The following is a 24792-nucleotide window of genomic DNA, read 5'->3' as shown; positions in this document are numbered from 1 at the left end:
GACACACACACACACACACACACTGACACAAACACACGCAGCAACTCACCAGTGAAGACATGGGAAGGTGCAGGCATGGAGTTCTAAGGAGGGTTTTTTAAGGTCTAACACTCCAGGGGTCTTGGGGTAAAGACAATGACAAAAGAGGTTTTAGGGTATAAATACAGGAAAAGAGGGGGTGGAGGAGACCATCAGGAATCTAAGGGTTTAGGGGTGCTATACAGGGAAAGGGACTTAGAGGGAAATGCCAGGGTGGATGGGCAGGGACATAAACTAAAGGGAAGACAGAGAAGGGAGAACTCTGTAGAACATGAACATATGAAGGTAATAGAGGCAGGAAAGGCCAACGGGACAATGGGGAGGACAGAACTGGAACAAATTACCACAGTGCTGCAGAGCACCATAGGGGAATTTTCTTTTCTCACTCTGAGCTGTGGGGAATGCCCAGAGCCTAAGGTGCATCTCTCCAGGGCATTTGTGTTGCCCTCTTCCCATTAGGCTCACAGGCTTCCACAACCCTCGATTTTTTTCTAAGTTAAAAAGCTTTCCCTATGGATTTCTGCAAACACCTTACAAAATAAGGGAACATAACTAACACAGCAATAGCTATAAGTCATAATAGTACTAGAGTAATAACTCAAAAAGGAAATAGTACATAAGATTAGGATACAACGAAATAATTGAATGGGTAGGAATAATTAAACAACATCTTTTTTTGTGGAATGCAAGACCAATAGGAAGTTGCATTGTTCAGGCAGTGTAGAGCTGTTTTCTTTTTCAGGTTATTGGTTTGTGTCTATCCACTGTGTCTTTTGTTCTTTTTTTTCACGCCATTTGTGCTTGTCATCACAGCTTTTGGCATGGCTTGTTATTCTTTTAGGACAGGGACCCCCTCTCTCAGTCCCTGCATGCCTTGCAACACTTTGTATCAGGCATGGATTCCTGCTTTGGGTTCCTTCCTCTTTTGGATTGGACAGGGGCCTCAAGGGTCTGCAATCTCCCTGTCACCTACCAATCACCTTCCCTAGCAGCTTGTTCCCACACCCCTGCCCAGTGATCCTCAGGCTCGGTGCTAGAGTCTGAGGGATCACTGTCTTCTACAGAGGAAGAGGGCCTGCTGGTAGAGGAGTGGTGCTCCTGGATAACCAGTGCGGCCCTGGGTCGTGGGCTGCTGGGAGCCAAGATGGCTGCCTTCCAGTCACCATCATGTCCACTTCCAGATCAGGTCATGTGGGAGCCAGAAGTGTCATGGCTGCCAGGGGTGGAGCCTGGGGTGGAGGAGGTGGAGACCACGAGGGGAAAGGCAGAGCTCACGTTGGGAAGGGTGTTACTGATGGAAAGGGGGGCTCCTGATGCAGGAGCGACAATTGATGTGATGGGTGGAGGGGAATGTGTCACAGGAGAGGAGCCCAATGATGGAGGAGCAGGAAAGGGCAGAGGAGAGGCAGGAAAGTGGCCATTTTGGGGTGTGAGGGTGGGAAAACTTGGATCAGGAGGGGACAAAATGGCAGGGCTGCCACATTGCCAGTGCCATTTTGTGGGGTAATGGCCACTGGGGGAGATGAAAGAGGGTATGCGGGCATAGGAAGAAGGTTGAGGGGAAGGTCCAGAGCAGCATGGCCAATGCTGTCGTGGTAAGGGGAGAGAGGAGATTGGGAGGTGTCAGGGAGACAGCAGCAAGCCTGTGCTCAATAGCGACATCCACCTGCTGATTGCTTCTCAGGCAGGGAAGAGGGTTTAGGGGCTTGGGGAGAGGAGGAAGGGAAGGGGTTTTGAAGTGAGGACCCAAAACTTTTCCCAAATTTTCCCCTGATTTGTAAACTGAATTATAAATAGAACAAAAAAGAAGATAAAACTTTTTGCCATAAACGGAATGAAAAAGACAATAAAACTTCTCTACTTTAAAATTTCCCTCCATATAAAACAAATAACTTGATCCCAACTGTACCCCAAATCTCAAGTGATTAAACTGATTCCCTTGTAACATAAAATATTTGAAAAGAAAATGAACAAAAGCTTTCAAATTCTCCTTTGAAAAATGAATTTCCTGAGCAACTAGGGCTAATGTAACTTGGATATAAATCTCCCGTTGTGGAACGAGTTTTGTCCCCATTCTGCAGTCTTTCCACCCACAAGTTAAAATGAGAAAACAAAAAAAAAAGGGTGACTCTGACTGAAACATACTCACCCAGCAGTGCGTCAACAAAGGATCTCGTGGGGGTGTGTCAAGGAAAGCAATCCTCCAGCCCACGACTTTGGGAGGGTTCCAGGTCTCTCCCCTCAGCATGCCCAGATAAAATTCAGAGGTTGTCTTAGGCTTGTGGCTGACCCAAAGGCGACTTAGATTGTAGCCATGCTGGAGATGCTCTCCAGGGGTACCAGACGAAGGTCCCTGTTCAGGTGCCACTGTTGTGGTCTGCGGTGGTGGTATATGCAACTTCCCTGAGAGCATCTTGCACCAACAGGCAGAAGACACGAGAGCCCCAGTACGCACACACACACACACACACACACACGCACGCATGCACGCACGCACGCACAGACACACACACAGAGCAGGTCGGCAGTGAAGACACGGGAGGTTCCAGGAATGGAGTTCCAATGTGCTTTATTTCAGGCAATGCTGAAGAAGTCCAGGACCAAAGACAAAGCCAAAGGAGGATCTAGGTTATAAATGAGGAAAAGAGAGAGTGCAGAAGAGCATCAGGGATCCAATGGTCTGAGGGCTCATGGGTGGTACACAGGCAAGGGACCAATAGGAAATGCCAGGGTGGATTGCCAGAGACATAAACCAATGGAATTACAGGGAAGGGAGAACTCATCAGAACATGAACATATAAGGGTAAAAGGGGTGGGAAAGGCCAATGCTGCAATAGGGAGGAAATAATTGAGACAAATTAATATAGTGCTGCAAGGCACCATGGGTGAAGCTTCTTTCCTCACCCTGAGCTCTGAGGAACACCCGGAGACTAAGGTGCATCTCTCCAGGGGATTGCAGTTGACCTCTCCTCAGTAAGCTCACAGGTCTGCAAACACACACTGGAGATGTCTGGGGCCATTCATCATTTCTCTGCTCTTCAGCACCGAGGCTACGGACTCTGGCTACATCCCTGAGCTCATGCCCATGGCAACCACCCCTGGAAATGGGGCTCCATTGAGCTGCTCTCAGGAAACCCCCAAGAGCTGGGGAGTGCCCCAACACTACCTCAGAAACATGAGATACCCCAGCAACTCTTCATAAACATGGAATATCCAAAAACTCACTCAGTAATGGGCTTCCCTTCCCTTCATTTTCCCGAAATTTTGGCTGCCTCATTGCAGACCCCAACCCACCTCCCCAGTCCAAACCCCAACACATCCCACCACTCCTGGACATCAAGACCGCTTCCCAAGCTGTATTTCCCCATTTCACCCCTCCCAAACCCCATCTCACCCATCCTGCCCCACCCAATGCCCATCTCACCCCTCCTGATTTGCATTACACTTCACCCAATCCCCTTCCAACCCCATTTCACCCCAAGGGGCTGTTGAATCGAGGAATTTTGTGGTGGGATTGAGTAGTTTTCAGTAGCATTGAGTGGTTTTGAGCTGACAGAACAATCCCTCTCATCTTTCGGAGTGCCAAGAATAAAGAAAACCAAACCAAATACCCCCAAAACCCCCCATATCCTCCCAGATATCTCCAATAATCCAAGTTTCCCTCAAAACACAAGTAAAATTCGAGGCTTTAGATGCTTTTGATAAATTGGGTCAATTTTTATCCTCATTATTTGTGTTTTGAAGGGAGGGAGATAAATCAAAAGAAAATAAGAGGCAAAGAAAAAGGAAAACAAATCACTTCCCACTGTGTATCACAAGGAATGTGGGTCACCAGGGCACTGACCATTGTGCGTCCTCCAATGGGGATGGAGATGGAGCAGTTCATGAAGCTCCACCTGCAGTCAGGTCTCTCGTAAGGCTTCCCTTACCGGTGCCTCCATTGATGTCGGTCAAAGAATGAGCGGTCAGAGAAGCTCTTCCAACACTGGGGATACTCGTAGGGCCTCTCCCCAGTGTGGATGCGCCGGTGGATGACAAGGGTGGATTTGTGGTTGAAGTCCTTCCCACAGTCAGGGCAGCGGAAGGGACTCTCATCTGTGTGAATCCGCTCATGCAGGAGGAGATTGGAGCTGGTGTGAAACCTCTTCTGACACGTGGGACACTGGTAGGGTCTCTCCCAAGTGTGGATGCGCTGGTGAATGATGAGCTTGGAGTTGCAGTTGAAGCCCTTCCCACAGTCAGGTCAGCGGGAGGGCTACTCTTTGGTGTGAATCTGCTGGTGGTTGACAAAGGCAGAGCTGCAGCTGAAGCCCTTTTCACACTCTCCACACTCACAAGCCCATTTCCCCAGTGTGGATCATCTTGTGGCTGATCAGGGTATTGCCCTGCCTGAAGATCTTCCCACACTCCAAGCATTTGTGGGGCTTCTCCCCATCATGAAGCTGCACATGGGCCACCAGCTCCAAGCTCTGGCTGAAGCTCTGTCCACCTTCCTCACTCAGGGTGGTCTTTTCTCCTCAGAGCACCCTGGGCTGGCTTTGCAGCCCCTCCTCCTGTGGGATCTCTCTGGCTTTTCCTTCCTGTTGGATTCCTGTGCCATGGAGCTGCTCAAAACAGCCTCTTCTATGAGGTTCTGCCACGGGGATTTTTCCTCCCTGGTCTCCATCTCCAGCTCCTTGTCTGCGGGAGGAAGGACAAGGAGAGGATGGGATTTGCCTCCATGCCATAGGGAAGGGGAAGGAGATCCCCCCAGTGCATCCCCAGCAGGACAGAGTTGGCACTGAGTTTGTCCTGAAACCAGGGGCAGTGCTGGGCTGGGAGATGGAGCAGGAGAGAGGGGGAAAGGGGCACTGACTTCCTCCTTACCTGCCTGGGTGTCCCGGGAAATGTTCCTTTTCCTTGCAGCCTCCACTTCCATCTGGCAAAGTTTTGGGAATGGGAAAACCTGTCTTTGATGGAAAACAACAGATGAGCACATTTTTTTTCTTACTGGTTTGAAGGCAAACCTGGCGGAGAGTCTAAGCCAGAATAACAATTTAGGAGGAAAATGAAGATAATGGCAATGATACAGAAAGACTGCCTTAAACTGACTGAATCAGTATATAACCTGACACTATGTTGGTCAGGGTGCTGGCTGCAGTCCTTTTAAATGGTGGTTGCAGTCCTGTTGGAGAGATAAGCGTGAATCTGTCAGAGCAGTGATGCTGTAGAAGGGTCTGGTCTTCCTCTGAAGGTCCAGTGGTGGTTATGGAGCTCTTGTCCTCTGGGAATCCAGTAGGCAAGCTGCTACTGGTGTTGCAAGAATCAGGTTATATCCAGGTAGGAATGCTTGGATCTTCCCCCTGGGTGGATGTGGTAGATAGGGACAGGCGTTTGGAAAATCTCGCGATGTCACGGAAAGCAGCAGGATTCCTCTCCCCCTAACGCCTAATGATAAGGGATCACCCAAGAATATAGACCCCCCTAACACAAGTAACTTTCCACTCCTTATTAACCAATTACAGTAAGGTAAGACCCCCTGACGTAGAGAAAAACCTCCCAGATTATAAAACCCCATGAGACGGGGCAATAAAGGCCTTTGGACTGTCCACCATGTTGGTGTCTGCGTGTGTTCTTGGCCCGAGCGACCCTGGAGAGTTTGGGTCGCCATGCCGTTTCCTCAGAACCAGGTCACCTTGCCTTGCATCAGAAGGCAACAACTGGTGCTGAAACTCCGGGAGCCGATCAGCGCCAGGGGAATGGGTATTCGCCTGGAGAGAGGTCGGCGGCTGTGGCTGCAGGTCTGACCACAGCGGGAGGTGTAGAAGTCCATCCGAAAATCCTTCATTTTTTTTTGCCTCACAATTGTCATGAGAAAAGACTACCGAAGGGTTAAAGCTGCTGAGCCGGTTGGGAAAGAAAGTCTCCTGCTTATCTACTGTGTTCACAAGTGATGTTTGCAGAACACGCCATGCTGTACTCGAAGGGGGCATGCTGCCCTTTTCTGGACAATTGAACTGGACTTTCTTCCAAACTCCTGAGCTGGCTGGACTGAGCTCTGGGGTGGTTCCCCTCCGCTCCATGAGAAGACCCCTCTTGCCTGTCTTCAACCACCATGACAGACTAACAGAGATGCGAATCCCCTTGTCAAGGAACCAAGAACCCCTCTGGCACCCTATTGACACCCCCATGGCACCCCCATGGCAACCTCCTTCCAGAGACTGGGACTGTACTCCCTCCCAACTCAGGGAGGGGGGAAAACTTAACGTACATGTGAGCATTCGGCCATGAAAACAATGGACTTCTCCCCTCCATGGAAACCTAATTTCAGTTACCTTCCCCCAACCAAGAACAGTATATATATTGGGGTTCGGTCCGACTGTCCTTTGAGTACTCCCCAAGACGTGCACCAGCGAGTTTCGGCGGCGGGACCCCGAAGACATCACGTTTTGGTAGCTATACCCCATTCCCTGACCTTCTTTCCTCCCTTTTTCCTTGTTTTACCCTTCTCTTCCCCGGATCCCTTAACCAAACGCATACTTAGCTGTGGTTATAATCAATAAACTATACCTTGTTGATTTGTTACTGCAAAACCCCTGTGCCTCTTGTGTTGGTTATTTTGCACCCAAAAATCATTCGTCACCCGTTTATTTCGGGCGGACCTTCACATAATTGGCGTCACGGACAGGATTCCAGCAGCCAGTGAGATTTTGCAGGTTTTGTGTGGTTTGTAACCTCTCGCAGACTACACATGCCAAAGCCAAATCTCATGCTCGATTGAGCACACAGGCTCCGGAATTGACACAAAAGATCTTTCGGTGCAAAAGCAGGGGAAATTGTTACTGTCATTTCTGATACTGATTTTACCGGCACGGACACTGACACTGATACTTCTCCTGATCCTGATATTGATGCTGTTACTGATATTGATACTGTTGTTGTTGTTGTATTTGAATTGAATATGAACCTGTTACTGTTGTTTTTGAGTTGAATCTGAACTTGTTATTGTTGTTTTTGAGCTGAATTTGAACCTGTTACTGTTTTTTACTGCTGTATTTTGTGTACCTGGACTGTCTAAAAGGGAAGGGGCAGACTTGAAGTAATTAAGCAGTGCCTTTTAGACAGATATTGTCCCTTCACCTACACAGGGAGCGAGGGGCGGCACAGCAAAGGCTGAGTGGCTTTTCCCTGTTCTAGGTTTCTCGTCCCCTCACAGAGAAAACATTTGTGTGTGTGTGTGTGAGTGTGTGCGTCTAGACTGTCTGGAAAGGAAGGGACAATCTGAAGCAATTAAAACAGTACCTTCCAGACAGATTTGGTTTCTTCAGCTATCTAGGGAGACAGAGTGGAACAAAAGTCTGTATGATTGTGTAACTTGAGTTCGCAAATCAGCTCCCTGGTATAGTCCTAGTCCCTTCACACAAAAATGAGTGAAAATCTCAATCCTAAAGCAAAAGCTGACTTTTACACCTTGCTTGCTAAATACCATGCCAAACCGTCATCTGGTGGAGAAACTTGGGCAGAGAACAATTGGTTTAATTTGGAAAATGTCATTGATAGAATATGTTCTCTGCAACATGAATCAAAATTCAAAATGGGTAAAAATAAAAACATTCTTTGCTCAGTTCTTGGAGCATGCCTTACTGCAGCCATAGAAAACCGCTGTAAACGGAGAACTGAGGAAATGGTAATTATAGATTCCCTTCAAAATTTGGTTGAAATTTTGCAAAAACAGTTAAATGAAGACAGAAATGAAATTTACACACTGCGAGCTGCTCTTAGGGAAGAACACACCAAAGCCATACACAAAATCAACTCCTCTACAGAGGAGGAAGAAAAAGTAACACCTTGCATTAAAAAGATTTATCCTTACAAAGAACTTGAGGCAGCAAAACAAAAAGAATCTGAAATAGCTAAAATTTGTGGGGAAAATTGTTGTCCTCATTTGAGACCTTTTATTAAAACTGAATACAATTACATTAATGATGAAGACATGGATCCCCACATAACAACCAAACAAACACCATTCAGCGCTACCGAATTAGCTAAATTGAAAAAGGAATTCGGTCGCCTCCCCCACGAATCAGAAACAGAATATGTGTTCCGTGTTTCTCTCACTGGTGGAGACCAGATTAAGTTAACTGAACAAGAAGCCAGTGGTTACTGGGGACACGGTGTTTTCCTAACAACGGGGGATAAGCGTGACTCCTGGTCTCTAACACAACGTGCAGCCTATTGGGCTGGAGGAATAAATCCCCTGGAAAGGGGTGATCCCTTAGCAATTGCCACTACCCCTGACCAAATCCTAGAAAGTGTACAAAAAGCTGCATGTTTGCAAATGATTCATGAGAAAAAATTAATTCCTGGTTTTGAATCCCCAATGCAATTGCCTGTGAAGCCTGAAATTATGACCCCTTTAATTCGTGGGCTTCCAGAAACACTGAAATCAACCGCAATCACTATTCAGAAAACAGTTATGGCTCTAAGCCCAATAGATAGATTAGAAAGACTTCTTAACAACTCCACTGATCAGTCTGAATCCACTGACACTGCACCTTCACCCTACACACCAACACAGGCTCCCACAACACCATCTGATACATCTAACAGTAACCGCAAGATTTGGACATGGGGTGAGGTAGCAGTTGATTTAATAAACTATTGTAGACAGTATGGGCCTGTAAAAACCCTGGAAGAAAAATCTGAAAAAACAAAAGGTGTCCGGTTTATGGGAACCCCTAACGCTGAAAACATAGAACCAAGAAAACAGATTTCCAACAGACAACGCTGGTGGATGCTGGGAATAAAGAAAGGGGTTCCCCGGGACATAATGGATGGTTTACCACTTGAAAAATTGCAGAAAATCATAACTAACTGGAATTTTAGAAGGACAAATACCCAGCCCAGTGCCCCGATCCCCCTCCCTCACCAGAAACTAACAAATACTCCTACCAGTACACAGTTCAGTACACACAATACATCACAGTCTTTCACACAGAACACAAGCAATGAGCCAAAGTTAACCCTTTCACAGTCTCTTCCTCGGAACCTGGGCAGTGAAGCTGCATCTCAGCCTCTCCCACAGAACACAGCCAGTGAGCCAAAATTAACTCTTTCTCAGCTTCTTTCACAGAACTTGGACAGTGAAACCCTGGCTGCGTGTCTCCTGAAAAGCACCAGCAGTAAGCCGGAAGTAACTCTTTCGCAACTTCTTTCACAGAATCTAAGCAACGTAACTGCCCACCCGCCCGTGCCCCAAATCACAAACAACGAAACTTCACCAACAGAGCTTTCGGGAAACTAATATCTCCACCGCTTACAGGTGAGCGAAGGGGTGGAGATTGGGTTTACTTACGAAGGCTCACAAAAAATAAATCAGGAGACATGTTAATTACAGCAATCACGGGTCCTAAAAAAGTTCTGGTAACCTACATTGTTGATACGGGAGCCCAGATCTCTGCATTAACACATAGAGATGCCCAGAAGTGTGGAGTCGTTCCAACAAAAAAGCAATGCTGCGTTCTTAATGCTTTAGGAACCATAGAACCCATGAACATTGCTTTAGTCAAAATAACACTCCCTGGAGAAGAAAATCAATTGATTATCAAAATGGTAATTGGGGACATACCGAATAATCTGCTAGGGATGGATGTCCTTGCAGGAAGACAGTGGGAAGACACCGAGGGTTTCCTCTGGTCTTTTGGCACTCCACAACTAAACATTAGACTGCTTCAAACTGCACCCGCACTGCCTTACAGTAAAACAATCAATGTGAAACAGTATCCCTTGCCTTCTGGAGCTAGAGAAGGCATCAAACCAGTTATTCAGGAATTGCGTGATCAAGGAATAATTGTTAACACACACTCCCCATACAATTCACCCGTGTGGCCTGTCCGAAAGCCTAACGGGAAGTGGAGGCTTACGGTTGATTACCGTAGGCTGAATGCCAACACTGACCCTCTGACTGCAGCAGTTCCAAATTTAGCTGAACTGATAACATCAATACAAGAAAAGGCTCACACAATCATGGCAACCATAGATGTCAAAGACATGTTCTTCATGATACCTATACAGCCAGAGGACATGGATCGCTTTGCATTCACATGGGAGGGACAACAGTACACATTCACCAGACTCCCTCAGGGATACAAACACTCTCCAACACTAGCACATCATGCCTTAGCAAAAGAATTAGAAAAGATACCTAAACCTGACACTGTAGCTGTGTACCAATACATTGATGACATTTTGGTAGGAGGAGAGGAAATTAAAGAGGTGGGGGATCTCCAGCAGAATATAATCTCTCATCTGGAGAGCCTTGATTTAAAGATCCCTTCAGAGAAAATCCAAAAACCTTCTCAGGAAGTGAAGTTCCTGGGAATTTGGTGGCGATCTGGCAGCACATGCATCCCACCTGACACTCTAACTTCTCTAGAGCAGATGAAAATGCCTGAAAACAAAAAAGACCTCCAGCAAGCCTTAGGACTGTTAGTATTCTGGAGGAAACACATCCCAGATTTCTCAATCATTGCTAGGCCCCTTTACAATTTACTGAGGAAAGGAATAAAATGGGATTGGACTGCTTCTCAGGAGGAAGCACTGCAGTTATTGATTTTTGAAGCCACTGCACATCAGGCATTGGGGCCCATCCATCCTAAAGACCCTTTCCAAGTGGAATGGGGATTTGCCTCCTCAGGGTTATCAATACACATCTGGCAGCAAGGTCCTGAAGACCCAACAAGGCCTGTCAGCTTCTTTTCCCGTGGTTTTAAAGATGCTGAAAAAAGATACACTACCTGGGAAAAAGGATTGTTTGTTGTTAGCTTAGCTCTCATTGAAGTAGAGAAAATCACACGGCAGCAAGCTATCATCTTGAGAGGTCCCTTCAAGGTAATTAAAGCTGTCACAAATGGGACCCCTCCACCTGACGGCATAGCTCAAAAATCATCAGTCAGGAAATGGTATGCTCAAATAGAGTATTACTGCAATAGCTTTTCTGTCACAGAAGGTGCTGCAAAATTCTTAGCCATACAAGACACTGAGAGCCTAGATAGTAGCCAAGACAAACCTGCTTCTGTAATAAAAATAGCACCACCATTCTCACCCGAAATAGCAGCAAACTGTTGGTTTACAGATGCTTCCTCAAAGCGGGAAGGAAAAATTTGGAGATATAAGGCGGCTGCCTTACAAATTTCATCTGGTGAAAAGATTATCACAGAAGGGGAGGGCAGCGCTCAGGTAGGAGAACTCATAGCCCTCTGGAGTGTCTTCCAGCGTGAGGCACAAAACACTTCTCCTGTTTACATCTACACTGATTCATATGCGGTATACAAAGGCTGCACTGAGTGGCTCCCTTTCTGGCAACAGAATGGCTGGGAAGTTAACAGAATCCCAGTTTGGCAGAAAGATAAATGGAAAGAAATCCTAGAAATCGCCAGTAAAGGAAACTTTTTGGTTGGTTGGGTAGCTTCTCATCAAACTGATGGGAATCAAGCAGGTGAATGGAACAACAAAGCTGATGAACTAGCAAGGCTTAGCCCCCTGAAAAAAGAAACTATTTCAGAGGATTGGAATCAACTGTTAGAATGGTTACATGTAAAAAGGCAGCACACAGGTGCCAAAGATCTGTACCAGGAAGCACACGCCCGCGGCTGGCCAGTCACCAGAGAAATGTGTAAAACGTGCATATCGGCCTGCGAACAGTGCCGCAAGCGACTGGAGAGGCATCCTTTAGAGGATGACCCTCTGCATTTGAGGAAAGGCAAAGGCTTGTGGGATGCGTGGCAGATAGATTATATTGGTCCTTTTAAGAAATCAGGAGGTAAACATTTTGTGTTAGTAGGAGTGGAAATTGTATCTGGGTTAGTACAAGCTGATGCTTTTAAAAGGGCCACAGGTGAAAATACAGTCAAAGCTTTGCAGGGGTGGTTTGGAACTTTTCCAAAGCCACAAGAAATTCAGTCTGACAACGGGTCTCACTTTACTGCCAAGGTGGTTCAGGATTGGGCCAAAGCGGAAGGCATAAAGTGGACCTTTCACACTCCTTACTACCCTCAGGCTAACGGGATCGTAGAAAGGACAAATGGCCTTTTAAAGCGGTTCCTTAAGCCCCACAAAGCAAGCTGGGACTGTCGACTGTGGGAGGCTGTTAAAGGGGTAAATAGCAGGTGGGGAGTGAATGGTTGCCCCAAAGTCACTGCCTTTTACCCCACACCTCCAAGCATCATCCCTTCGCTGGAAGGTCCTGACGATGCAAACAATCCATCGCATTACCCTGGACAACCTGTCTTAGTGGACCTCCCCTCGGTGGGCGAGGTACCACTTGTGCTGAAAACCCCTCTGAATAAATATGCATGGGTAGCCTCTGACGCTCTTGGAAAAGAGCACCGCATACACACACGCTGGATAATCCCCTCATTTTAAACTCCTTTCTGCCTCTCAGTGGCAGGATTTTTTGTTGTTCTTGCTTTTACAGGTGAACCCCGAGGGACATGAGAGTCGTCTGAAAACATGATAACCTTGCTAATACTTTTCTGCATTTTACCGCAATTTCATGGACAACCCCCTGGTGAGCAGCTGTGGCTTGAAGCCATTGTTCAGCACACCAGTGCCCTTGGAACCTATCCCAAGGGCCGTTACCCGAGCCTGGCAACCCTAGTGCAGCATGACTCCAAGGTATACCGCCCGAATGAGTGGAGGTGGGACCAGAATGAGTTGATGAGAACCCTGACGGGAACGGTTGGTGAGTCAATTGTGGTAACATGCAGAAAAGTGGAAGGAACCCTCCATGAAAAGGCCACCTCCATCATAATTGCTGGAAATTTTATGGAAGCAGGTGGAAAGAATTATCTGAACATCCCCTCAGCAAGATTGTGTCCCACAAAGAAATGGGGTTGTTCCAAAATAGAAAGTCCCCTTACTCTGTGTTGTCGCCAGGAACATGTTGGTAGTTATGTTTCTAGTGCCAAAACCACCAATGTTGCAATTACAAAAGATTGTAATGATGAATCACTTGATTGCTGGTACAGTTTTACTTTGGCCAAACCCACTTACGTGACATGTTGCTGGGAGAATGACACAGCTAGTCCATTAGGACTGAGAGGCTTGGTTTACACATTTAAGATAAACACTGCACCAAAACCCACACCGAGTGCTGTAATCACACTCTCTCAGACCCTAAGTGAGAGCCTTTTTTCTAACTTCACATCCCGAATGGCAGGAGCAGCAGGGAACTCCTTCGAGTGGCCCTGGTCTCATGCCTTCCTGCAATCCACCGGATCTATGGGAGATGTCACGGGTCTGAACTTGCTAACAGTAGTTACACATGAGGATATGCTGTACACCAGACAAGAATGGGAAAGACGCAGAACCTGGCAGGTTCATGGAGTAGTGGGTGAAAAAATTAGTGTTGGGTGCCGAATGGTTAACGGGTCTAATTACAGCAAAGCAAGGTCAATCAGTGTTTCCACAGATCGGGAAAACGAACAACAGCAAATCTGCACACACCCAAGCGTACGGGATTGCTGGTACAGTTTCACATTAACCGGCACTACAGAGGTAATTTGTCTCTGGGCCAAAGATACTCAAGGCCTTTCTTTTAAATTTATAATTAATGTTGAAACCACTGCTCCCACTGTCACCACTGTTACCTCTACACCCATACCACCGGTCATACTCATACCAATAATTTTCGAGATTGGACCTTATGTGATCAGGAAAACTGGCCAACAACAAATATTGTTCAATCCGGCATGGTCTCTCAAACAAGTCAAATTGCTAATGCAGAACAATGTTTCAGATATTGAACCAGCCTGTTCTCCGTTCCTGCAAACCTCTTTTGAAGGCTGGACCACTTGGCTTCGGAAACGAAGCTCCTTTAAGAGGACACCAAGGGATGTGACCGGTGTTGTGGGTACAGGATTGGGAATTCTGAATAGCATTGACTCTGAAGTACTAATGAACAAATTGGCTGCTACAACTAGAGATCTGGCCGGACTGCAGCAACCACTGAGGTCATCTCTGTCAGCCTTAGGGACACACCAGTGGCTGCTTTCAAACATTTTGCCAAATTGGGAAAGAGTGAATGTGGATGATCACAAATTGGTAATTGATGCACTTAGTGCTACACAGAACAATGTTTCCTTAGCCCTCAGCTGTGTCCAGGCACAATTGTGGATGCAATCTGTCTCTGCTGCAATCATAAGAGAGGGCGAGGAAGGCACCTTCCCCACAGAAATTCGGAAAATAATCTGGGACAGTGCCACTGAATTTGAAAGAGAATTCCAATCCTGGTGGAACCTGGTGAACTTTACCTATGATCCCATTTCAAACACAGCCACTGCTTTTGTCCTAACGATACGCAATGCTTCTGTACATTTGGTCTTCCCTGTTATTGCATTAGGATTAAACCATGACGGAGCTGTTCTCTATCCTACTGAACATAGGGGATGGGCCCATCAGGTTGATGACAAATGGCAAACTGTTAACCTGGAAACTTGTGTTGTCCGAGAACAGCAAGGGTTTATCTGTGAAAGCAACGCAATTGTAGCTCAGGATATCTGTTTGGACACAGAGCAGAACATCTGTCATTTCGAGATTCGTCCACATGAGGATACCCAGACAGTTCTTATATACATAGGCAATGGCTGTGCATGCTTTAGAACGACATGTGATTCTGTCTTTGTAGAAGATGTTGTAGTAGATACAAAGAATCATTCAAATTTTTGTGCTTGTAACTTTACTAAGATAGTAGGATGCGATTTCTCTTATGAAGCTCCAGTTACTTCTCACCATCTACTGCAATCCAACTACACGCTGATCCAGAAGCTGATGCCTACTCCTATCGGAATGAACCTCACCCTCGTGAGACAACTATTGCTCCATCAAGACCTGATTGACATCCTCGAGAAAATCAAGGAGAGCGGACAGAAGACCCTGGTGACTGTTCATCACAACGTGAGACAAATACACCGGGTTATGGAGAGGGTAAAGCAAGATGCTGAGCATAGGTGGTGGGATACTCTCTTCGGGTGGTCACCTACTGCCACAGGTGTTCTGAACAGTGTGTGCCATCCAATTGTTGTTCTTTTGATCCTAGTTACGCTTGGCTTTATCTTGTCAGCAGCCCTATTCATTTTGAATTGGAGAATGATGAAAAAGCTTAAGAAACTGTCAGCTGTAGTCAATGCACACCGCTTAGCTGATGTACTCCATACAATAGATGTCCCCAAAACACTTGATACAAAAAGGTTATGAATCAGGCATATGTGCTTCAGAACAACTTCTTAAATATCAAGTATGACTTACAGAAAGTTACTTTAATTTTTAGTAAATAATTTTAAAAGACGATGATTATATTATGATTTGTTTGTTGTTTTGATTATTTATGATTTGTTTTAATCATTTTGAAACTGTTAAACAAATGATATTGCTTTTAATTGATTAATATTTTTTTTTTTTTTGAAATTGTTAAAATTAATCATAATTTTTTGAGATTGTTGTAACAAATAACCATGTGTGAAGTTGTTATGATGATCGATGATTAATTATGTTTATGTTTGTCGGTTCCCCTTTTCCCTTTTTCTTTTCCTTCTCTTCCCCTTTTATTCCCCTCTCTCCTGTCATCCTTACTTTTCCGGGGTTATGCTACCAACGTGCAACGAGTTTCGAAGACACTCTAGAGCTCTGCTGATGAAGATTCCTCAAGACAATCGTGAGTCACGGGGTCGTGTAGAAGTCCATCCGAAAATCCTTCATTTTTTTTTGCCTCACAATTGTCATGAGAAAAGACTACCGAAGGGTTAAAGCTGCTGAGCCGGTTGGGAAAGAAAGTCTCCTGCTTATCTACTGTGTTCACAAGTGATGTTTGCAGAACACGCCATGCTGTACTCGAAGGGGGCATGCTGCCCTTTTCTGGACAATTGAACTGGACTTTCTTCCAAACTCCTGAGCTGGCTGGACTGAGCTCTGGGGTGGTTCCCCTCCGCTCCATGAGAAGACCCCTCTTGCCTGTCTTCAACCACCATGACAGACTAACAGAGATGCGAATCCCCTTGTCAAGGAACCAAGAACCCCTCTGGCACCCTATTGACACCCCCATGGCACCCCCATGGCAACCTCCTTCCAGAGACTGGGACTGTACTCCCTCCCAACTCAGGGAGGGGGGAAAACTTAACGTACATGTGAGCATTCGGCCATGAAAACAATGGACTTCTCCCCTCCATGGAAACCTAATTTCAGTTACCTTCCCCCAACCAAGAACAGTATATATATTGGGGTTCGGTCCGACTGTCCTTTGAGTACTCCCCAAGACGTGCACCAGCGAGTTTCGGCGGCGGGACCCCGAAGACATCACGTTTTGGTAGCTATACCCCATTCCCTGACCTTCTTTCCTCCCTTTTTCCTTGTTTTACCCTTCTCTTCCCCGGATCCCTTAACCAAACGCATACTTAGCTGTGGTTATAATCAATAAACTATACCTTGTTGATTTGTTACTGCAAAACCCCTGTGCCTCTTGTGTTGGTTATTTTGCACCCAAAAATCATTCGTCACCCGTTTATTTCGGGCGGACCTTCACAGGAGGGACGCCTCCGGACCAGCTTGGATCATGGAATCGCTTGTGAAGGTCGTAACAGAAATGAATATACACTGGGGTATACAATGTAAAGTTGAGATTTAACCCTTGCATTGCCGAGATTGATTAAGCTTGGGGCTATAGAAAGCCCTGTAGATATCCTACATCCGGGGGTGTGGGATAATTGTACGAAAACTCTGGCCGAGGATACCATGTCCTCAGGCTCGGGGAAAGCCCTAAAATTGTGGGGCAGAGTCATCTGGGCTCTGCAAAAAGCTCAACAAGAGCAAGAAACCTGGAAAGCTGCGAGAAATTGTTTAATAGCCATTCCGCAGTTGGGGGTGGGAGCAGCGACACAGACCACCCCAGAAAGTGATCAGATTGAAGACGGGGATATGTGGGGGCTAGGCGCGTCCCACCTCCTCCCGAGCCTGAGCCCCCGGAACCCCTGGGAGACCCCCCAACCCCCCTGCGGAGCCCGCCAGATCCTAGCTCCCCCTCGGAGCCTCTTGACAAAACTGCGGCTCCTCTACCCTTCCCCCCCCAACGACTGTCGACCCGACGCAGGAGGCAGAGCAACGGGCACAGTGTTTTTGGGGGGGGCTGGCGGAGGAGGCGCGGGAAGCGGCAGGATGGTCAGAAACCGCCCAGATCGATAAAATCTCTCCGCCACCGTATGGGTTCGAAAGTGGCGATGAACCGCGTGGTCAGAGTGGAAGAGAAGAGGGGGAAAAGGGCAGAAATGGAGTCAGCCTGCTTAACATCGCATGCACAGGTGAGCGAGGGGGGGGGGGGGGGCCGTCCCCGCGGTGGAGTGTAAGAGCAATCAGAGCGCTCTATTCAAATTAAGCCCGTGTAAGGCAAGGACCTCCCCCAGTAGGAGGTGGGGAGACCCCAGGGGGAGGGAATGGTCCGCCCCCCGCAGGAGGCGGTGGGGTCAGAGCCCAGGAAAAAGGCAGAGCAACCCGGAAATGCTCGACCAGTCAACTTCCGTCTTGGACTCGGATTCAACCTCTGAGTCCGAGAGGGAATTGGGGAGCTCCGATTCGGATTCTAGCTTTAACAGGGAGAGAGCAACGGCGCGTAAGGTTATTAATCACAGCACTCCCGCATGGGTGAAGGGGTCATCAGAGAAAGACTGAACCCCACTTACAGACTGGCGAAAAATAAAGATAGCCTGCACTGAGTACACCCCTTCAGCCAATCTAGTGTTCCCAGTCCGTGGGGGGGGGAAGCAGGCGAAAACCAAAGAAGGACCTATTCTCCAGTGAATCCAAAAGAAGTACAGGCAATTATTAAAGCAATTGCAGACAAGGGAATTAATGGTTACCACACTTACTGACGGCATTTTTGGGGGGGATGACATGCTTCCCTTTGACATCAAGCAGACGTGCAGAATGATTTTTGATGGGGCAGGAAGGATTGTTTTTAAACAAGAGTGGGAGGATCAATGCACAAAGGAGCTAGCCCAGATAACGGGACCTGACCATCCACTGCATGGCTCCAGTATACAGAGATTGATGGGTAAAGACCCCGCTATGATCACCCCCCAGGCCCAGGCTGAGGGATTAAGGGCCCATGAAGTTATGACAACCACCCGGGCTGCCCGAGAGGCCATTCGTTCTGCTTCCAAAGTAGTGGCTAAACCTGCCCCGTGGTCCACCATAAGACAGAGTGAAAGTGAGAGCTTCACTCAGTTTGTGGACAGGCTTCAGGCAGCATTAGATTCCTCCTCATTACCCTCAGAGGCTAAGGGTCCCGTGCTGGCAGACTGCCTACGCCAGCAATGCAACTCAGCCACCAAGGACATTCTAAGATCACTGCCACCTGGGGCTAGCATAGCTGACATGATCAGACACGTTGCAAAGGAGGAACACCTTGCTCCCATCCAAGCAGCAGTCCACACTGCAATAACCAGTGTGATGGCGTGCCTTAAGTGTGGCCAGGCAGGCCACTTGGCAGTAAACTGCCACCAGCCAAGGCGCCTATCAGCAGCTGCTCCACCACGCCAAGGGGGATTTAGGGGACCGTGCTGGGCATGTGGGAAGAAGGGACATTTAGCTAAGGCATGGAGATCCAGGCCTCAGGGAAACGGAAAAGGGAGGGGGCAGCCAGGCCGTGTTCAGCCCCCTCCCACGTGGAATGTGCAGTGGCCAAGCTACAGCGACCCCCAGTGGGGCAGGGGACCCTCATACCCCATGCCCCCACAGGGAGCAGTCAATTTTACATCCCCATCTACAACGCAATGGCAGAATTGCACAACACCACCAGTAATGCTTTCGCACCCTCCACCGCCACAAGCCGTGCCGGTGTCACAGGACCAGCAGGGGACGCCCCAGAGCGGGATCCCTGGGTGGCCCTGGCCATGAGAATAGGGAAGGAGCCCCTGATGGTGTGGGGGACATGCCACCTTTACGGCAGTCAGGATCCCCACATTGTAGGGCTCCAGTTCTGGGCGGACACGGGATCAGACTGCACGATTATTCCCCAAGCGCATTGGCCCGGGCATTGGCAATTCAAAGAAGTCCCTCCAGTGAACGGAGTGGGAGGGCAGTCCCGGGCGTGGAAAAGCACCCAGTTGGTGGTTTAACACTTCACACAAAAAAGGGACCAGAACAGACAGTAGCAATCTACCCCTACATTTTGCAAAATTCTCCACCCCTGTTGGGAAGGGATGTTCTTTCCTTGCTAGGATTCCGGATTACAAATTTATCCTGAGGGCCACTGCCGTACACCCGCCGCTGCCAATCAAATTGACTTGGAAATCACCAGACCCCATATGGGTCGAACAGTGGCCCCTGACAGAGCCTCGAATGGCAGCCTTGCTGGAACTGGTTGACAGTGAACTGCAAAAGGGTCACATAGAACCCTCCGTCAGCCTGTGGAACACCCCTGTATTTGTGATCCCCAAAAGGTCTGGAGAAGGCTATTGCCTCATCCACAACCTGAGAGAAGTGAACAAGACGATCCGACCCATGGGTCCAGTCCAGACACTGCTTCCTGCAAACTCAGCCATCCCCAAAGGGCAGCCGTGCACAGTGCTGGACATCAAGGACTGTTTCTTTTCGATACCCCTGCACCCTGAGGACAGAGAACGGTTTGCCTTTTCCATGGCGTTTCGAAACGGTGAGCGGCCCAACCTCCACTTCCAATGGAGCGTACTTCCACAAGGTCTTGTTGACAGCCCTGTCATATGCCAAATCACCATGGACAAAGCACTGATGCCAGTCCAACACTCCTATCCCACTGCAACCATCATTCAATACATGAACGACATCTTAGTTGCTGCACCATCGGCAAGCCAAGTAGATCACCTGGTGTCCACAATCACGGAAACCCTCCAGGCCAACGGCTTTGAGATCGCAAGCGCAAAGATCAAGAGAGGACCCTGCGTGACCTTCCTGGGAGTAGGGATAACAAGCTCCTACATGACATCCCCCAAGGTGAAGGTCTGTCGAGACAACAAAACACTCCACGACGTGCAACGCCTGGTGGGATCACTACAGTGGCTTCACAACATCATCCTAGTTCCTCCCGAGGTCATGGACCCTTTATATGACCTCCTGAAAGGAAAGCACCCCTGGGAACCCAAGGAGCTGACACTGCAGGCAACGAGCTCCCTCGACTTCATTGAAAGCCAGACGTCCACTGGCACACTTGCCAGGTGGAACCCAGCCATGCCGCTGGACCTATACATCCACTTTACACCGAAGGGGGGAATGGGAGCACTGGCCCAAGGACCTTCTGAAAAGGCCCGACCGATTCAATGGGTGGTGCTCGGAAGACCTGCTCATGCGTTTTCCCCGGGAATCGAATGCATTGCTAACCTCATCATGAAAGGCAGGAAACTCGCCTTGAGACACCTAGGAACAGAGCCGACAAGCATCCACCTCCCTTTCCGCAAGCAACTGACCTCGGAGTCAGCCACAATATCGGAATACCTGGCCCTTGCTCTCACCAGCTTCGGAGGAGAAATCTCCTACTCCTCCAGACCACCCTGGACTCAGCTGCTGACCGTAGTCGACATGGACACACTGCCAAAGGTCATGGATCGATTGCAGCCAGGACCAACGGTCTTCACAGACGCTTCCTCCACGACTTCAACCGCAGCAGCAGTGTGGCAGGCAGAAGACCAATGGCATTGCGTCAAAGCATGTGACCCCACACTGTCAGTGCAACAGCTGGAGGCAGCAGCAGTTGTCTTGGCATGCGGACTCTTCCAAGAAGAACACCTCAACATATTAACGGACTCTATATTTGTGGCATAGCTTTGCCTAGCCATGGCAGGACCAGGAGTGTCAACATCAGCAGCAGCCCTAATGCTAGAAGAAGCACTCTCCTCGCGAGGGGGCACCGTGTCAGTCATTCACATCAACAGCCACAACCCAGTCAAAGGTTACTTCCAGATCGGCAACGACAAAGCGGACGCCGCAGCAAAAGGCGTATGGACGTTGCAGGAAGCCCATCAACTGCACGAGTCACTCCACATCGGAGCCAAAGCACTAGCGAAGAGATGCGAAATCTCGACGGCGGACGCAAAACATGTGGTAGCCACCTGCCCTCATTGCCAGAAGTCACCCCTATGGACCTGTGGGGTCAACCCGAGAGGTCTCAAGCCCTCAGAAATCTGGCAGTCAGACTTCACTTGGTGTGAACTGCTGAAGCCCCGAACACGGCTTTCAGTGACAAGAGACACTTATAGCGGAACGATCATAGCCACAGAGCACCCCAGAACAAACTCCAAGGCCACAATTCAGCACTGGCTGACAGCCATGGCCTGGCTTGGTATCCCCAAACAGATCAAAACTGACAACGGTTCCAATTTCCCTTCTAAACCAGTGCAAGAGTTCGCCTTAAAATGAGGCATCACATTAGTGCAAGGTATCCTGTATAACAGTACCGGGCAGGCCATAGTCGAGAGAGCAAATCAGACCCTGAAAACCAAGATAGAAGTGTTGGCAAAAGCAGAGGGTTTTGCCAATGCCATTCCCCCAGGACATCAGGCACATATACTGGCAACCGCTCTGCTGGCATTGAATCAATTCCCTAGGGGAGATGAAAAAAAACAGTCCCATTCAAAAACACTGGGCCACTCGAACACTAGAGGAGGGCCCGCAGGTTGTAATTAGAAACGAGCTAGGCGAATGGGAATGGGGCTGGAGGCTGATGCTCACGGGGAAGGGGTATGCAGCTGTCAAAAAGGATGGCAAAATCAGGTGGTGTCCACTTAAGTCAATCAAGCCCGACCTTCACAATGAGCAGAATGAGATTGATGAGAGTTGCGAGTTTCTGTTTACAGGACATCCTCGTGGGATGTCCTCAGGACGCGTACATCCCCATTCCAGAGGAAAACGACAGACCACCAAGCCACCAGGCAGCGCCCGAGAGACCCGCACGGGTGGGACCCAAGCATCAACGGTGTTTCTGTGTGATTTTGCTGTTGGGGCTTGTTGCCAGAGGGCTAGCCAGCCCAGATCACTACCCCCATCAGCCATTCAGGTGGGTCATGCAACACCTTAGTAGTGACAAGGTGCTCAGAGAAATCACCTCACCGAACACCCCATCCTTCGTGCTCCCCATCACCGACCTGTTTCCAGGACAACCAAAGGTAGAACCCCATTCCCCACACTCCACACACATGTACCTATCCTACTGGTGCCCAGCTTCAAGCCCTGGGAAAAGCTACTGCAATCACCCAGGTGGGGACATTGTGGGCACTGGGGCTGCGAAACCATCATCAGAGATGCCAGACCGTCAGGGCCTGGGTGGGAGCCACAAGAGCCCAACAAATTCTTACAGTTCACCTGGGCACCCATTGGTTGCAAAACACCCCTCTTCTTTCATGGAAACTTCCATCGAAATTGCCATAAAGTCCCAAAAATTCGGACATGCACTAACTACAACATGCGGTCTTGCAGCCGCATCAGCCCAGTTGGGCAATAGGCAGAACGTGGACAGTAGTCCTTCAAGGGTCAAAAGAGAGGGTGAATGTGCGAATTATTAGGCTCCGACCATCGCCACCCCGAGTGGTCAGACCCAACAAAGTGATTAAAAGCGTGCCGAAAGGGAGAAACGCGACCCACCCCAAAGCCTTGCCCACAAGGGTCGCTGATATCCCAACCAGCCATGCGGAAGCCTTTCAGATAGGCCGTTCAGCCGAGTCAGACTCAGACCCAATCCTTCGTATGTTAGAAGCTACCTTCCTATCCCTGAACGAATCTAACCCTAACCTAATCGAATCCTGCTGGCTTTGTTACGATGTTGAACCTCCCTTTTACTAAGGAGTCGCTTTAAACACTCCCTTCAGTTACTCCACAGCAGATGCACCCAACCAATGTAGATGGGACACCCCCCTCAAAGGAATCACCCTGAGTCAAGTCACAGGCCAGGGCAGATGCTTTGGCAATGCAACCCTAGCTAGGCGGAAAGGCAGCGTCTGCACCAAAGTTGTCAAACCCAACAGGAAAAACAATAAGTGGGTAGTCCCATCGGCATCTGGGATGTGGGTTTGCCAGCGATCTGGAGTGAGTCCCTGTGTGTTCCTTGCCAAATTCGATGACTCTAACGACTTCCATGTCCAAGTTCTGATTGTTCCTAGGGTCCTGTACCAAACAGATGAAGAAGTGTATCACCTTTTTGAGGAACCCAGCCGGCTCCACAAAAGAGAAATAGTAACAGGTATAACTATTGCAATGCTGCTGGGCCTAGGAGCAGCCGGAACGGCCACAGGAGTCTCAGCCTTGGCGACCCAGCACCAAGGACTGTCACAGCTGCAGGCAATGATTGACGAGGTCCTGCAGAGGATCGAGAAATCCATCTCCTTTCTAGAGAAGTCAGTCTCCTCACTCTCAGAAGTAGTCTTGCAGAACAGGCGAGGACTAGACCTCCTATTCATGCAGCAAAGGGGCCTGTGTGCTGCCTTGAAGGAGGAGTGCTGCTTCTATGCAGACCACAAGGGAGTCGTGAGAGACTCCATGGCAGAACTCTGAAAAAGACTGGCTCAGAGACAGAAAGAAAGGAATGCCCAACAGGGTTGGTTCGAGTCCTGGTTCAATTGATCACCATGGCTAACCACCCTAATTTCTACCCTAATAGGTCCATTGGCAATGCTACTTTTAGCTATTACCTTCGGACCATGCCTGCTGAACAAGCTAGTCTCATTCATTCAGACCCGCCTAGAATGGGCCAACATCCTGTTCATAGGCCGGCAACAACTGCTGTGAATTCGAGGAGGGAACACTGCCAGTCACAAGATTTTCTAAGCTTTCTTGGCAAAAATCTTACCCAGGTTTACCAAACCCCTTTCTTTGTCAACAACCTCATGCCTCATCTCAGTACCTATGTATATGACTACCTCATTCATTTGTGAAAAAGATGGGGGGAGATGTGGTACATAGGGGCAGGCGTACGGAAAATCTCGTGATGTCACGGAAAGCAGCAGGATTCCTCTCCCCCTAACGCCTAGTGATAAGGGATCACCCAAGAATATAGACCCCCCTAACACAAGTAACTTTCCACTCCTTATTAACCAATTACAGTAAGGTAAGACCCCCTGACGTAGAGAAAACCTCCCAGATTATAAAACCCCATGAGACGGGGCAATAAAGGCCTTTGGACTGTCCACCACGTTGGTGTCTGCGTGTGTTCTTGGCCCGAGCGACCCTGGAGAGTTTGGGTCGCCGTGCTGTTTCCTCAGAACCAGGTCGCCTTGCCTTGCATCAGATGGCAACAGGTGGAGCATCCCACAATGGGATGATGAAATTTTATCAGTCCTGCAGTGACACTCAATGGCCCATTAGCAGAAGATATCTCCCCTGGAGGGCATTATCAGGGCTGAGTCATGGAAGAGATAAAGAACACTAACCCACCTGTTTATAGCAGTTGATAGAGATGGTGATTGAAAACATGCATTTGGTTACATCTTGCATGGCAACCTGAAACAGTGGGGTAATCCCTGCTCAGGGGGTGAACACCACCCCCCTTACCCAAACTGGCTCAGCTGTAAAACCCCCACCCTGGGAAGGCCAGACACACAAGGGATAATGTCATACTTGCCCTGCTCCAGGGGAGGTCTCTGTCCCTTGTCATTCCATTGCTCTCTCCTGTTTTCTCTTTCTTTCCAACTCTCTCTCTACCTCACATTTAATGTTCAGTAAAATCCATTTTGGATTTGGTCGCGTTAGCACCTTAATTGGGGCAGA

General features: G+C 48.5%; 1 pseudogene; it reads right to left on the bottom strand.

Moving 5' to 3' along the window:
- Positions 1–3964: 3964 nt before the first annotated feature.
- The window catches only part of LOC131093335 (zinc finger protein 271-like), a 162742-nt pseudogene continuing 141914 nt past the window's right edge, over positions 3965–24792 (bottom strand).

This window comes from Melospiza georgiana, chromosome 25, assembly GCF_028018845.1.
Source record: "Melospiza georgiana isolate bMelGeo1 chromosome 25, bMelGeo1.pri, whole genome shotgun sequence".
Taxonomy (NCBI): domain Eukaryota; kingdom Metazoa; phylum Chordata; class Aves; order Passeriformes; family Passerellidae; genus Melospiza; species Melospiza georgiana.
The sequence above is the reverse complement of the archived record's forward strand: the minus strand, read 5'-3'. Positions and strand labels throughout refer to the sequence as shown.